Source organism: Echinops telfairi, unplaced genomic scaffold (genome assembly GCF_000313985.2).
Source record: "Echinops telfairi isolate 266 unplaced genomic scaffold, ASM31398v2 ScPeMD7_7469;HRSCAF=8507_0, whole genome shotgun sequence".
Taxonomy (NCBI): Eukaryota; Metazoa; Chordata; class Mammalia; order Afrosoricida; family Tenrecidae; genus Echinops; species Echinops telfairi.
The window spans coordinates 88,716,760-88,732,299 of NW_022111372.1; the positions used below are offsets into that span (position 1 = coordinate 88,716,760).

A 15,540-nucleotide genomic window follows, 5' to 3' on the forward strand; every position below is an offset into this window, starting at 1 on the left:
TACAAATTGATTTTTAATCACACATTTTTAATGAACATATTTCTCTTTTGGGGAAAATAGCTCAACTCCTCTTTGACCAACCTGAGATACACAGACCTAGTTTGTTGAAAGTGAGGCGGACTTGACGCACTTGCTGATGAAGGTCTAAGACTTACCCTTCCATATGGATTACAACTCAATATAAAGAAAACAACAAAAAAGCTCTCACAAGTTGAGCAGTAGGTAACATCATGGTAAATGGAAAAAAGATTGATGTCTAGGATTTCATCTTGTTTGGATCCACAATCAGTGCTCATGGAAACAGCAGTCAAGAGATCAAATCTCTCACTGCATTGGGTCAAAGTGCTGCAGGAGACTTCTTCAGTGTGTTGGAGAGCAAGAATGTCCCTGACCCAGCCATGGCACTTTCATCGGCCTCATTTACATGTGAAAGTTGAACCTTCCATAAGAAAAGCCTAAGAAAACGCGGTGCGTGTGCATTATGGTGCTGGCAAAGACTATTGAAAGGATGAAGGACTGCCAAAAAGACAGTCTTAGAAGAAGTACAGCCCGAATGCTCTTTAGAAGCAAGGCTGGCGAGACTTTGCCTCGTGCATTTTGAACATGTTATCAGGAGAGACTGGTCCCTTTTTAAAGGACATCATGCTTGGTGAAAGGGACGGAGGGGAAGACCCTTGAGAAATGCAGAACGACACAGCGGCTGCAATGATGGGGTCCAACGTGCCAATTGTTAGGGTGGCATAGGGTCGGTGGTGTCTTGGTTTGTTTTATACAGGGTCACGCTGAGTGGGCGCCAGTTTGGAGCCTAACAACGCATCTTCTAAAATGTGCATATCCCAAGGCCCAGTCACATCATACCCACTAGCAGCCACTCCTCACTTTTGGCTCCAGTCTTACTTTCTGTCTCTATGGATTTGCCTTTTCTACACATTCTACATAAATGGAATCATATATGACATTTTGTTTCTGACTTCTTAACAGCATATTTCCAAGGTTCATCCACACTGCAGGGTAAATCAATACCCCGTTTCTTTTTATGGCCAAATAACATTCCAATGTATGTGTATATTTTTGTTTATATATTCATCAGTTAATTGATACTTGAGTAGTTTCCACTTTCTGACTATTAGGAACAATGCTAATATATGTATTCATGTATAAGGCTTTATTTTGACATATTGTTATATTTTTCACATATATGGAGAATTATTGAATCAAATGGTGATTCTATGTTTTGCTTCTTGAGGAGCCGGCAAACTGTTTTCTTTAACAGTTGCATCAGTTGGCCAAGTAGCTGTCTTCCAAATTTTCTGGCATAGACTCGTGACTGCTTTCAGTGTTTCATCAGCTTGTTGAAATATATCTATTGATATTCCTTCAATTCCTGGAACCTTCCTTTTGACTAATGCTGTTTTAGTCTGGGTACTTTAGAGAAACAAATCCACAGAAACTCATGTATAAGAGAGAGTTTTATATAAAGGATAAGTGTGCATCAAGAAAACATCCCAACCCAGTGCTGCCCAAGCCCACAAGTCCAACATTAACCCATATGTCCAAGACCAATCCACAAAGTCCTCCTCCAGCTCACAAAATACACACTATGATGCCGACTGCAGGAGAAAAGCCGAGTCAGTGAATGTGTAAGCATCTCAGCGCTGGCAGGGGTCTCCACACGGGTGCTCCAGCACCCAGGGCTGCATTGGGGTAGGTCCATGTGGCTTCTCCTCAGGGATGTCTCGCAGGAAGTGAGCCTTGCCAGCTGAAGCAGGGAACTGGCTAAGGCAGCTGCACCCTGGTCCCATCATCAGAAAGCAAGAGACCCGAGAACTAGAAAGGCAAGGCTCACCGAGCCATTTATCTCTCCACACTTCAATTAACCCCACCTGTGTTTATTGGCCAGGTTGGCCCAATAAACTAACTACCTCAAATACACTCAGTGTATCTTGGGCTTCTTCCTTCAGTAGTATTGCTTCTTTAGCATAAGCTATCTCTTGAAGAGGTTGAATGTCAATAAGTTCTTTTTGATACGATCACTCCGTGTAGTCCTTCCATCTTCTTTTGATGCTTCATACATCGTTTATTTTTTGCCCATAGAGTCTTCAAATATTGCAACTTGAGGCTTGAATTTTTCCTTCTGTTCTTTAGCTTGATAGATGCTGAATGTGTCCTTTTTAGTTTTCTAACTCCAGGTCTTTGCACCTTTCATTATAATACTTTCATTTGTCTTTTTGAGCTGCCCTTTGAAATTTTCTGTTCAGCTCTTTGACTTCATTATTTCTTCCATTTGCTTTAGCTACACGCTATGTTCAAGAGCAAATTTCAGAGTCTCTTTAATGTTTCCTTTCTATCTTTTTAATTATCTTTTACTTTCTTCATGAAAGATATTCTTGATGCCATCCCATAGCTAATGGGGTTCTTTTCTCATTGTCAGCAAGTTAATTGCTACTCATAGCCACTTTACCGAAGGTTTTCAAAACTAGAAATCTTCATGCTAGCAGATAGCTTCATCTGTTCTCCTGAAGAGAGATGGGTGGGTCTGACCAGCCTTAAGGTTCGAAGACCCACCAGGGGCTTTTACATCTGTAGTACATACAAATGCCTGATTGAAAAGAAACCAAGGGTCATTTACACTTATGGATAATAGTAATCTTAGGACCCAGACTGCCTAATGACTTAAGCTTTGGGGTGCTAACCACAAAGTTAGTGGTTAGTCCAAGCTATTCGCTCTCGTAAAGATGTGCAGTCTCAGAATTTCTGTGGAACAGCCTTACGCTGACCTTATGAGTTAGAATCTGCTCTATGGCAGTGGTGTCCAATGAGTCAAATCTCTTCTTGAAATTTAGGTGGGGTATATATACTTAAGGCCATATTTTGACTCTCATTTTATTTTAATTTAATCTAAAATGTAAAATGCTTATTTTAATTTTCTTCAGATTCACCTTGAACTGAGCAATTGATGGTCTGTCCCATACTTCAACCCCTCATGGCCTCTTCCTACTCTGCTGTCGAGTCAGTACTGACTCATGGTGACCCCCTGTGGGTTTCTGTGACTAGAACTGTTTACAGGAGTAGAAATCCCAGTTTTTCTCCTGTGGAGTTGCTGGCAGTTTTGAACTGCCAACCTCGTGGATTGCAACCTAATGTATAACCACTATACCTTCTCATCCCACAGATGTAGTCAGTTCGATTTTGGGTCATTCCAACTGGAGAAAACAGGTATAATCTTCACTTATGTGGTTGAAAAAAATTATTTGTGATGAATTCTTTGGTCTTGCAAAATTCTATCATTCAGTTTCTACCTTTGTGTCTGTCACCAAGGCCATATTTTCCAACCACTATTTTTTCTCTCTCTTTTTTCAACTTCTGCATTGTGATTGTTGATAATTATCAATGCATCTTGATTGCATGTTTGATTGATTTCAGCCTAGAATTCTTCACTTTCTTCCTCATGTGCTTCCATGTTTGGTCCATAAATTTGGATGGTAGGTATATTGACTGGGTGTTCTTGTCCATGTATAGACAGTATCCTCCCACAGACAGCATTCAAATGCCCTTTTTGATGGTGAATGCATGCCATTCCTCTTGCATCTATCGTCCCTGGCATAGTAAACCACATGACTGATTCTCAACGGCCAATGCCAGTTTATCTCAGCTCACTAATGCTGAAAGGGATCATTTATCTAGATTGTATCCATGTGATTTTCCTCTACCCTTTCAGTGTGCTAGTACACTAATTCACGCTCTCATCATAGCGTACCAAGATGTTCTTTTGCCTTCAAGTCAGCACTTCACATTAAAATTATTTTTGTTTTTACAGCATGAGAGAAATGTTTACTTCCTTTGAATGTAAAAATAATAAAATATAATATGCAGCAATTATTTACCATGATGATTGCTGGAAATATTATTTCAGAGGTTGTTTAACTGTGTTGTGGTTGTGACCATTATGTTCACCTGAAGTTTCTAAAAAGAAGTCCATCAGTATAATGAAGATAGTGAAGCTCTTCAACCCAAATAACTAAACCTCCAGAACCTCAAGTCCCTTCATAAGCTCTGAAATTTGCCCAAACCAGTCTTGTCCCAACCTTGATGCAAGCAGTCCACACTCTCAACCGTCCAAAAGGGTGGGTGGGTGGTTGAGTCCATCCAAAGGTGCGTTGGAAGGACTTGCTGATTGACTTCTGAGAAGTCAGTCATTGAAAACTCTATACAGTGAATTTCTACTCTGATCTACATAATGTGGACATGAGGCAGTGCCTTTTTGGCTGTGGTGTTCCACCAGCCCACGGAATGAGTGTAAATGCTGAATCCTATGAGCAGCCTAAGTGGGTTTGCTTTGAACCACCCACAAGCCTTTATTCCTCAGTCTACCCCATGCTAAGCTTTTAATAGAGAATGATATTTGGTATTTAGTATAAAGGCTGTGACCAGTGGTATCATGATTATGTTTTGGCTGCTAGCTGCCCAAATGTCACTAGTTCGAAACCACTATCCACTCACTGGGGGGAGACTTTCTACTCCCTTAAAGAGTTACAGTCTCAGAAATGCACAGCTGCAGGTCTACCCTGTTTTATAGGGTCACTATGACCCTATAATCAAGTTGATGGGAGTGAGTTTTGTTTTTTAAAATAGAGCTAGTATAAGGAAGGTATTATCTGATCTTATATTAACAAAGAAAAAAAGGAATTTTGGGCAGCAAACTCACTTCATTTCATTTTTAATTTTCTGAGATTTTTTTTTAGCTGTTGCCTTGTCTTAAAAGCTAAACTGCACCTTCCTCAGTATAAAATGATAATTGGCCCTGGAATTATAGGGAAAACTTCCTATAGTTCTCCCCCCCTCTTGTTTTGTTTCTTTAAAAATTATTTTTGAAATAATTTCACACAATTCTAGGAAAGAAGCTAAGCCACAGCAACAGGGATACCATCCGGGTTCCTAGCGATAGTGTCTGTTTACATCACTTCTCTGTTCATTCCAAGTTGACATTTAGATTGTTTCTATTTTTTTATTTTTGTTTGTTTTGTGATTACAAATAACGCTGTGGTGAACATTCCTTTGAAGACATCTTCTCCCATTTATGTAATTAAGGTAGATTGAGTGAAGAGGGATTTCTGCATTAAAGGTTATGTTTTGATCTATATTTTGATACATATTATTAGATTCTTGTAGGAAAAGGTTCTCCTGGTTTCTACTTTCTTTTTCTTGCTTTGGCTTGTGATATTCTAGTCATTTCGGGAACATTCTGTTTTATATTATTTACGCAATAAGTGCACATTAGGGAGCCCCAGTGGTGCTGTAGCTTAGGTGTGGTCCTGTTAATGACCAGGTTGGTGGTTGAAACCTACCAGCTCACTTTGGCATAAAGTTGAGTCTGTTTGCTCTTGTACAGATTTACACACCTGGAAACTTTATCTAGGGTCACAGCGAGTCTCTACAGCAGTGGATTTCTTTTTTTTTTTTTTTTAAGGCCAATACATGCTCATACATACGTAATGTCAAGGTCAAAGTTAGGTTTTCACCAGTAGTGTCTTTGGGGCTCAGGTTAAATACTTTGCCAAAGTTGATAAACTAAATGAGATGCTGAGACAAGATGTGAATCCAAGCCTCTTGAACTTCACCTTGAGCAGTGTGAGGAAATACATGAAGTGTGGATTTACATCCCACCTTGGAGTACTTGAGTGCCAGGCTAGCTGTGGCATTCTCTCGGCAGCTGGCAGCCACTCGGAGGTTTTTGAACAGACGAGGACAGGATGAAAGCCATGATTCTGACGCCAGGCAACTTGTGTTTTCTTACTTCTTGACATGGACTGAGAAAGGCACTTAGATCGACATTCTCAATGACAGTATGATGGGGTGCGGGTAGGGGAGGGGTGGTTGTCATCAAAGAAAGAAGAACAAAGACTTATTTTCCTTCCCCTGCTTCACCAGGGAACTTGAGGGTCATCTATCTACTGCACCCCGAAGATGAAAGATGGACTTTTTTAATTTTAAAGTGTGTGGGGGTAAGGGTGGGGGGGAACCTGCCATGGCTACTGAGCCCAACATTAGACTGTTAAGCTGTCAAGCTGTATGTTGGTTAACAGGTGTGGGCATGCGACAGGCAACCCGATGTCATTCTGTCCCTGGACACAGCTGGTCAGCTCACTTCAGAGGAGGTTTTGAATGGGTTCTGTGTGGTGGCTGACCAAGCCTAATCTGGGCTCCCCTCTAACATCTCTGCACTGGTGGCACCTTTTCAGACAAGTGACTTAAGTTGCATCATTGTATATTACCATCCCGCTGCCCCCAGATATGGTACCATCGCAAGCTGGCTATTTCTTTTATGATTTCTTCCTTCACGAATTTAATCCAACCTTTCTTAGAATGGAATTCCCTCCTTTGGAAAGATAGTGTAGTATGCTTTTCTTTTCACTAATCCAGCTCTTCCAGAATCCATTTTGACAATCCAGGCCCCAGAGAAGTCGTCCTGTGCTTACTCCACGTGGACGACTTGTATCAGCTTGACTGTCTATAAAAAACAGAAGTCCTGGCTCAGGTAGTTGATACCAGCCGATCCTTATATAAGTTTACTGTGTGCCAAACACTGATGAGTGTATGTGTACAAATAAATGAGGGCACTTCAAAACATTTATGGAAACATTCCAGTACCTTTGAATTCCATGTTCCCACAAACTTTTTGAAGTACCTTCATATATGTATATATATACTATAGCTATAAATTCACTGAATCTTCCTAATAACTCTGTGTGGTGGGAACAGGGAATATGCCCATTATACAAACCGAAGCTTAGAGAATTAATTTACTTGTACAACGTAAGATTGGCTGTAATTGCAGAGCCAAGTCAAACATGGGAACTGTAGTTTCAGAATCTTTAAGAAACAGTGTTGTCTTATTACCAAGGGACACTTATTTCCATGGCTTCATATTTCTTTGTATTGTTAGTACTAGGTTCTGTCAAGTTGGCTTTGACTCATAGGGAGCCTCTGTACAAAAGAACAAAGCACGGTACCATCCTCACAACTACTATGCTTGAACTCATTGCTGTAGCCACTGTGTCAATCCATCTTGTCAGGGGTCTTCCTCTTTATTGTTGTCCCTCTCCTTTACCAAACAGGTTCTCCTTCTCCAGGTATTGTTCTCTTCTGATCATGTGTCTGAAGTTCAATAGAGGAAGGAAGTCTTGACAATTTCACTTCCAAGGAGCATTCTTGCTGGGTTTCCTCCACATAAGGTTTGTTTTTCTTCTGGAAGTCTATGGTACTTTCTGTTTTGTTTTTATGTAGTGTTTTATTGTAGGAAATGATCTACTCTTCTAAAGTTATTATCTTCTGTATCATTATCATTATTCTAGCAGAACAGAGTATTGTAGGAGATTATGAGAAATGCAAAGAACCGACTGGAATATCCATGTCCAAAGATATGAAGCACTGAGTTAATGTCTAATTCGTAAGCACCCTCAGAAAATAGGTCAAAGGGTTATATTTGAGACATTCAGCAATATAGCAGCTACAGGAAGCGAGTAGCAAGACCTTTACCTAACACCCTTTCCCCAAACCCAGAGTCACACTGATCCTAATCTGGGTTTCTGAGGCTTTGTAAATCTTTAAAGGATTAAAAGGAGCAGACAATTTGCTTACTTAATGATCTAGAATAATGGTAATAATAATATTAACACACTTAATAATGGTGTGTTGCTTTGTCTCTTCAGATTCTTCCTATTTTTTTTTTAAAGGAAAATTGTGTTTTTAGTAGGAGATGTTTTATTTATTTTTTTTTAACATTTTATTAGGGGCTCATACAACTGTCATCCCAATCCATACACACATCAATTGTGTAAAGCGCATTTGTACATCGTTTCTCAAAACATTTTCTCTCCATTTAAACCCCCGACATTAGGTCCTCATTTTTCCCCTCCCTCCCCGCTCCCCCCTCCCGCATGAGCCCTTGATAGTTTATAAATGGGTATTTTGTCATATCTTGCCCTGTCCAGATTCTTCCTATTTTTAAAAATTATTTTATTTTATTTTTAAAAATCATTTTATTGGGGACTCATACAACTCTTATCACAATCCATCCATCCATCCATCCATTGTGTGTTAAGCACAATTGAAAATTTGTTGCTCTCATCATTCTCAAAACATTTTCTTTCTACTTGAGCCCTTGGTATCAGCTCCTCATTTTTCCCCCTCCTTCCCTGCTCCCCCCTCCCCCATGAACCCTTGATCATTTATGAATTATTATTATTTTGCCCTATCTTACACTTTCAATAGTCTTTGTCAGCACCATGATTCTCATTGGTCCTTCTTCTGTGATCTTCCCTATTCAGTGTCCAGCTTTCACATCCACATGAGGTGACTGACAAGACTGTGGCTTAGGAAAGGTGAACTTCAATTCTCAAAGTGATCTTTTCCACTTTAAAGAGGTCTTGTGCAAAGATTTTTCATGTCGAATGCCTCCTTTGAAATTGACTGTTGATTCCATGACCATTGATTGTGGATCCAAGTAAAATGAAATCCTTGACAATTTCAATCTTTTCTCTGTTTATCACAAGGTTGCTTATTGGCCCAGTTGTGAAGGTTTTTATTTTCTTTATGTTAATGTATAATTCCTCATGAGGCTGTAGTCTTTTGCCTTTATCAATAAGTGCTTCAAGTCCTCTTAGTTTTCAGCAAGCAAAATTATGCCATATTGCAAGTTGTTAGTGAGCCTTCCTTCAATCCTGATGCTGCATTTTTCATATAGTCTAGTTTCTTGAATTATTTGCTTAGATACAAATTAAATAAGTATGGTTAAAGGATACAACTCTGATGCACACCTTCCTTGTTGTTCAACCATGCACTATTCACATAACTATCTCTTGATCCATGTATTGGTTCCTCATCAGCACAATGGAATTTCCATTCTTCTAGGGTATACATATGACCCATATAGTCAAATACATGGTGTTCTGATAAATTACCTACATTAGTAGATACAGACTAATTCACTGCTTTATCTTACGGCATGAGATAGTTAAGGTTTATTGTGCCAGCCTGTCCGATAAACACATGTGAGATTAATTGAAGGGCAGAGATAAATGGCTTGGTGAGCATCGCCTTTCTGGATCTCCGGTCTCTTGTTCTCTGATGGTCGCACCAGGATACAGCTGCCTTAGCCAGTTCCTTGGTTCAGCTTGCAAGGCTCACTTCCTGAAAGACATCCCTAAAGTGAAGCCAAATGGACCTACCCTGATGCAGCCCTGGGTGGAGCAGCTGCGTGGAGACCCCTGCCAGCACTGAGATACTTACACGCTCACTGATTCTGCTTTCCTCCTACAGTCGGTGTCATTGTGTGTGTTTTGTGAGATGGAGGAGGACTTTGTAGATCAGTGTCAGACATATGGGGTAATGTTGGACTTATGGGCTTAGACAGCACTGGGTTGGGATGCTTTCTTAATGGGATGCTTTCTTAATGTACACTTACCCTTTACATAAAACTCTCTCATATACATATGAGTTTCTGTGGATTTGTTTCTCTAGCCTACCCAGACTAACACATGGCACTTGGGCCAAATTTGAAAATCAAACCCAAACCAAGCACACTGCCATTGAGTGTTTGGTTTCTGGCTCCTAGCAATTACGTGAATCTTCTTCTGAACCTAGAAACACAATACAAAACATTTAAAGAAGCAATTTTTTGTGGGAATGTGCATGATTTATTATGTGGATTAGGTCACAGATTTTCAATTTGAGAAACGGAGAAAGCATCTTGTTTTAGAATTTCCAGAAGGAAGAGAAAAGGGTTCTGCTCTCTGAAGCCTTACATCTGATGTAAGGTTTATTGGTTCATTCTGTTTTGGTTTTGCTTTTATTCATTGAGGAGTCCCATGGTAATCCAAAGGTTTCATGAGTTCAGCTGCTCACTGACAAGCCATCATTTTGCTGTCACCCAGAGGGGAAAGCGCCCTGGGGCTCCGCTGTCAGAAAGCTCGCTCCTGGAGCACAGTTCCACGTGGCACGGGGGTGGGGTCCTCGTGAATGGGGATCACCATGGGTTCTCCAATTCTTTGAAATCAATTGCTTTGCTACTTCCCAGCTCTCTTCCTTATTCTTGTAACAGATTTTTATTGTACTAAGTGGGAATATAATCCGTATGCTTTGATTTGGGTTTAACAGCGACCATTTACTTTATCAGAGTAATGAAATTCCAAAACACAAACCATCTTTTGGTAAAGGTATTTTCTTAGGCTTAGCTCGTTCTCCGTACCAGTGTGTGTCTGTGGTAAGTAACTACCTTCACGGTGTGGTCAAGCATCTTTGGGTTTACACCAGTGGAGGCAGGCCCTGGTCATGCTGTTGCAGATGAGCAGCAGCATCATGCTCCTGTACCTCGCTTTGATTGGCTCAGTGAGTCACACTTCATCGTCCATGTCAAGACCTCTGCATACCTTTCATGCTTATGAACCTTATTTCTAGAAATAAAAAAAGCAACTTAGCCTATCAGAGCATGTGTTAATAACATTAAGTATATATATCCCTTGGATATGTTGAATCGACATTCATAAAATAATCAAGGAAATTCCTCCTAGAGTACAGTGAAACAAACAAACAAAAAAAAACCCCAAATCAAATTTTGCCGAAAGATTAAGTTAATGGGATGAGCAACTATTCTTAGTTCAATAAGTTTTCATTACTATTGAAATTATTCATAGAGAGGAGACTTAGAAGTATGCCTACTCTATTCCAGTTCACACCTGCACAGGTTTATTCCAAACACAGCATGTTCAAACGTGCTTTTGCAAGTAGTGGATGGCTGCAGGCGGGTTTCTCCATTAATACACTTGGCTGAGTCTCATTAGGGGCTTTGAACAAAGTTCTAATCAAGGCTGTGACTTCCAAAGGGATCAACTTGGCCAATTAAATTCAAGGCAGGGAAGTCAGCTCCGGAGGTTAAGGATATTTTATTTTTCCTGGGACTCCAAAGGCTCTTGATAGAATTGCTTGAAGGTCACAGGATGATTATGGGAAGAAGTTTTAAGAAAATGGAAAACTTCATTGGGGAGATAAAAGCCATGGCAGTTGTACTGAGGAGTTTTTCCTCATTACAACAATGTACCTGCTTATTGATCCAGGATATAGCAAGGGCTGTCCTAGGAGAACTTCAGTAGGAAACTTTACCCCATCCACCCCCCCACCCCTGAACTTACACCTTCAGATTTCTTTTTGTTCTGCAAACTCAAAGAACATTTTCTTTATTTATAAATTGCCATTTATTTATTTATCTTTTCTTTCTTTTAACCAACAGCTTTATTGGTACACAATTTGCTTATCATATAATTGAATAGTTCAATTGTTCAATCACATCAAGGGGAATTGTACAGTCACCACCACATCGATCTTAGAGCAGTCCCTGCCCCCAAGGTTGAACCACCTTTAAAATGAGGTGTGCAATCACGATAAGTTCTAGGGCTCCCTCCCTGCTCCCACCCTTATTATTTACTACAGAAATCCCCTTTCCCTTCCTATCAAAGAACATTTTGGAGGAATATGATTTGAGACTTTTGAGGATGCTCAAAATGCCATTTTAATGTGTTGTAAATGGAAGAACATAGATTTATTGGGGAAAGGGCTTGAGAGGTGAAACCATCTTCAGAAGTATATAGACCTAGATGGGGGAATTTTTAAGAAAAAAATAGCTTGTGTCTTGATATTTTTGTTTAATAAATGTTTCTCTGATTTTGTACCAATATTTTTGGACTCGTTCTCATATGTATTCTAGAAAATAAGGTGTGGTGGGGTGAAATTTCGTACTAGGACTCTTCTACCCAAGTCTCGGTAACTCCCATCACATGACTTGGGGAGACTATGCAAACTCATGCACTGCCCTCCAGTCGATGCTGACTCATAGCGGCCTTACAGGACAGGGTGGAACTGCCTTGTGGTTTCTGAGATCGTAACTGTTTACAGGGATGGAAACCCCTGTCTTTCTCTCATGGAGCAGCTGGTGGTTTTGAACTGCGGATCTTTTGGATTGCAGCCCAATGTGTAACCATTTCACCCCAGGGCCCCGCCATGTAAACAGGGTGTGGGTAATATGAAGAGAGGAGATGGGGCAGTGGGCAGTTTTTGTTATCACCCCCTTGGCTGTAAGAGGAGTGAGTCATGTGTGACGGGCTGTCTTTGAAGCAGTGGGGAAGAAGAGAGAAACTCCAAGGATCTTGGAAGCCGAGACCGGCTGCATCACAGACTGTGGCCCAGAGCCGCAGGAGCAGCTCTGAAACGATGGAGTATCTTCTCCTTATCTGACACACGGGTTGAAACTCTTATATACTCGAGTACTTATATGGTAAATCACAATGTAACGGACACATTGCAAGGAACTGATTCTGAGCCTCTGTTTATTTGGTCTTGTATATCCACTTTTTCCTTGCTCTAAAGTTTGTTTTTCTTTAATCCAGAAGCAAATTCGACAGCCTTCCATGTGTCTTGAGAGGGCACTGGTCTAGTTGATTGGCCTCCAGACTTCCCTCTATTCATGGATTAAAATATCCTGGTTCTGCTCCCTTTACTTCGGGATTATTTCTAAGTCCCAATCCTGGCAATCAAAGGTTTGAGGGTGGAGTTGTCTAAGCCTGAATACATACCACAGTATTTGCTTGCCCAAACATGGTTCCCCGTGCTCACATTGACCTTGATTTCCAGTTTTTTTTTTTGTAGGTAGTCAAACACTTAGTGGATCACATGACCAATTACGAAAAGCTGAGCAACAAGACCTTTCCTGTGTGAACATGACATGGGGGCTGCAGTCTTGTTTTTGGCTCCTCGAGACTGCCTTCCCAAAGACACTCATTGCCCTTTTCTGTGTGTGGCCCATAATCTGAGTCTCTTCTGTTCTCTCACTCAGTGCTCATTGTCCTGTGTCAGGCTAAGCCTGGAGATCACAGCTTGCTTTGGTCTTCTCAACATCTAGCACAGGGCCTGGCACCCAGCGGTTAATGGCCATGGCCCATTCTTGTGTGAATGATGAATGAATAGTGATACAGATGGGGTTCCTTGCGGACAGAAATGGGATGAGAGACAGAGACAGGGTTAGGGACTTATTGCTACTTGTACTGACCTTTCTTTCTCTTTCTGAGCCCAAATCTTTATGGGAGAAAACAGCCTCCTCTGTCTCCTGTGGTGTTGCTGGGGGGTTCGAACTTCTGACTTTGTGGTTAGCTGTCCCTTGCTTAACTCACCAGGCCCCCCGGGGATGAGGGGAGGGAAGTTGAAAAGTATGATCATAGTGAGACGAGCAAGTGCAAAACTGGGAAGCCAGATGACATTCTGTCGGCAGGGGAGATGCACTTGGGTAAAACGGCAACTTCCTGTGTGGGTTTTTGCTTGGTCATGAACAAGCCTTTTGACTCTGGGAAAGTGAGAGAGAGAGAGAGAGAGAGAGAGAGCGCTAGAGCTAGCTGTCCTGGACTCTTGAGAGAGAGAGAGAGAGAGAGAGAGAGAGAGAGCGCGAGCTAGCTGTCCTGGACTCCCACATAGAGTAATAAGAAGATTGAACAAGATAATAATTGGAAAGTATAAAGCACAAAGCAAATGCAATTTGTTATTGGAACTAATGGTGAACTGCTTTCAAAATGGGGAGGTTATAAATTTGAAAGATAGAGTAAGCAGTTCCTATAAAAATTGGCACTGATTATGATTGGTCTGGAAACAATGATGCTTAGCCAAGTGAATATTCTATGCCATTAACAAGTAGCGTTTTGAAATATCTTCGTGAACACCTATTGATTTTCCTTTCATCCTCCTTTTCCCTTTGTTTTGGGTTATGTATTAGAACAGGGTCCAGGAGCGAAGGTTACAAAGAGAACTTCTTTGTCAAGATTTTGGTCTCTATGCCTGAGAACCAACATATTTTAAAGCTCTTCAGGTGAATCTGCTAAGCAACTAGACCTTGAGAACCCCTGAAAACTGGTCACTATTGTGCAGTCCCCGAGATCGGCACACAGCCATTGTCAGCAGGGACTCTGAATCTTATAAATATGACCAGTTGATAATCCAGCTCTCCAACCAAGAGTGAACGATTCACAACAGGAATGGCCTACTGAAAAATAATAGCCACATTCAGACAAGGGCCTTCCTGAATTTGTAAGAGAGGGGAATTATTAGTGGAAGTAAAGGATTGAAGGAAGACATGAATGACTTTGACCAGTGTGAAAATTGTGTTCTTTTTTCTGCTCTTAGGTAACAAAGATGCTGTTAGCTTTCTGCATTCATAACCCAAATGGAAACAGCTGCCATTGAGCCCTTTCTGACTCACAGCAACCCCACCTGCCCTCCTGCCCTCCACAGGGTTCTCCTCGTGTAACCTCAGTGAGGTAGATTGCCGGGCTTTTCATCCAAGGAACCTCGGCGTAGATTCAGTCCCGCATCTGAAGTAAACAGACAAATTAATGGGAGGGTGGGTTGGAAAGGGGGAACTGATTATAAGGATCTACATGTGACCTCCTCCCTGGGGGACGGACAATAGAAAAGTGGGTGAAGGGAGACATCGGACAGGGCAAGATATGACAAAATAATAATTTATAAATTATCAAGAGTTCATGAGGGAGGGGGAGCGGGGAGGGAGGGGAAAAATGAGGACCGGACGCAGGGGTTTAAGTGGGGAACAAATGTTTTGAGAATGATGAGGGCAATGAATGTACAAATGCGCTTTACACAATTGATGTATGTATGGATGGTGATAAGAGCTGAATGAGCCCCTAATAAAACGATTTTTTTAAAAAGAGAAAAGTTCGCCCAGGCATTAATTCCTGCAGAACAACCGGAAAGGTCTTGGGACCATAGACCCAAAGTGGATGGGCTTCTGCTTGGACTTCGGGTGTCCCTCCCCCCTCAGTCTGAGGGTCAGCTCTGGAAGGTTAGTCGACTTCGTCGTCACTGTTGCTAGCTGAGCAGTGGTGGAAAGCAAAATTCACCAGCTGAGTTTTGTTTTCTTGGTTTCTGTTTACACATTTGCAGCCCTATGTTAAGATGTTTTATTAAAAAAAAGTTTCAATGGCATAGAATTCACATAGCATGCCATTCAATGCTTCAAGCATATTGAAAAGAGTTGTACAACCATCTCCACCATCGTTTTTAGAACGTTTTCTTCATTCTGATCCTCATCAGTGTTAGCTTCTCATTTGCTCCCAACTGTGTGATTGTCTCTGTTGACGTACCTATCCCAGATTTCATAAACGGAAAGAAACATTTCAAATAAACAAAAAAACTAACAGCAATAACAAAGTAAAAAAGAGGAAAACCTTGATTAAAAAGAAAGGAGGCACTATTAAAACTAGAAAAAATTAAAAGGCATCAATTGGAGCTCAAATGATGGTGTTCAATTTCAGCGTAAAGACATTAGCAGTCATCCACTTTCCAGTTCCGCAGGGCTGCATGGCTGTTCCCATCCTTGGCCTCTGCTCAGGGAGGGTTCACCAGCTTAAGTCATGCATGTTTCCCTTTCACTATTTATTTATTTTGTTGTTAGTATTATTATTATTATTATTTTTTTTTTTTTTGTGG

At 41.0% G+C, this 15,540-nt stretch overlaps 1 protein-coding gene across 4 annotated transcripts in view; it reads left to right on the forward strand.

Annotated features, from left to right (window-relative positions):
* PRELID2 (PRELI domain containing 2) overlaps positions 1–15,540 on the forward strand; it is an 83,008-nt gene that overhangs the window by 16,778 nt on the left and 50,690 nt on the right. The gene's annotated exons all lie outside the window — the stretch shown is intronic.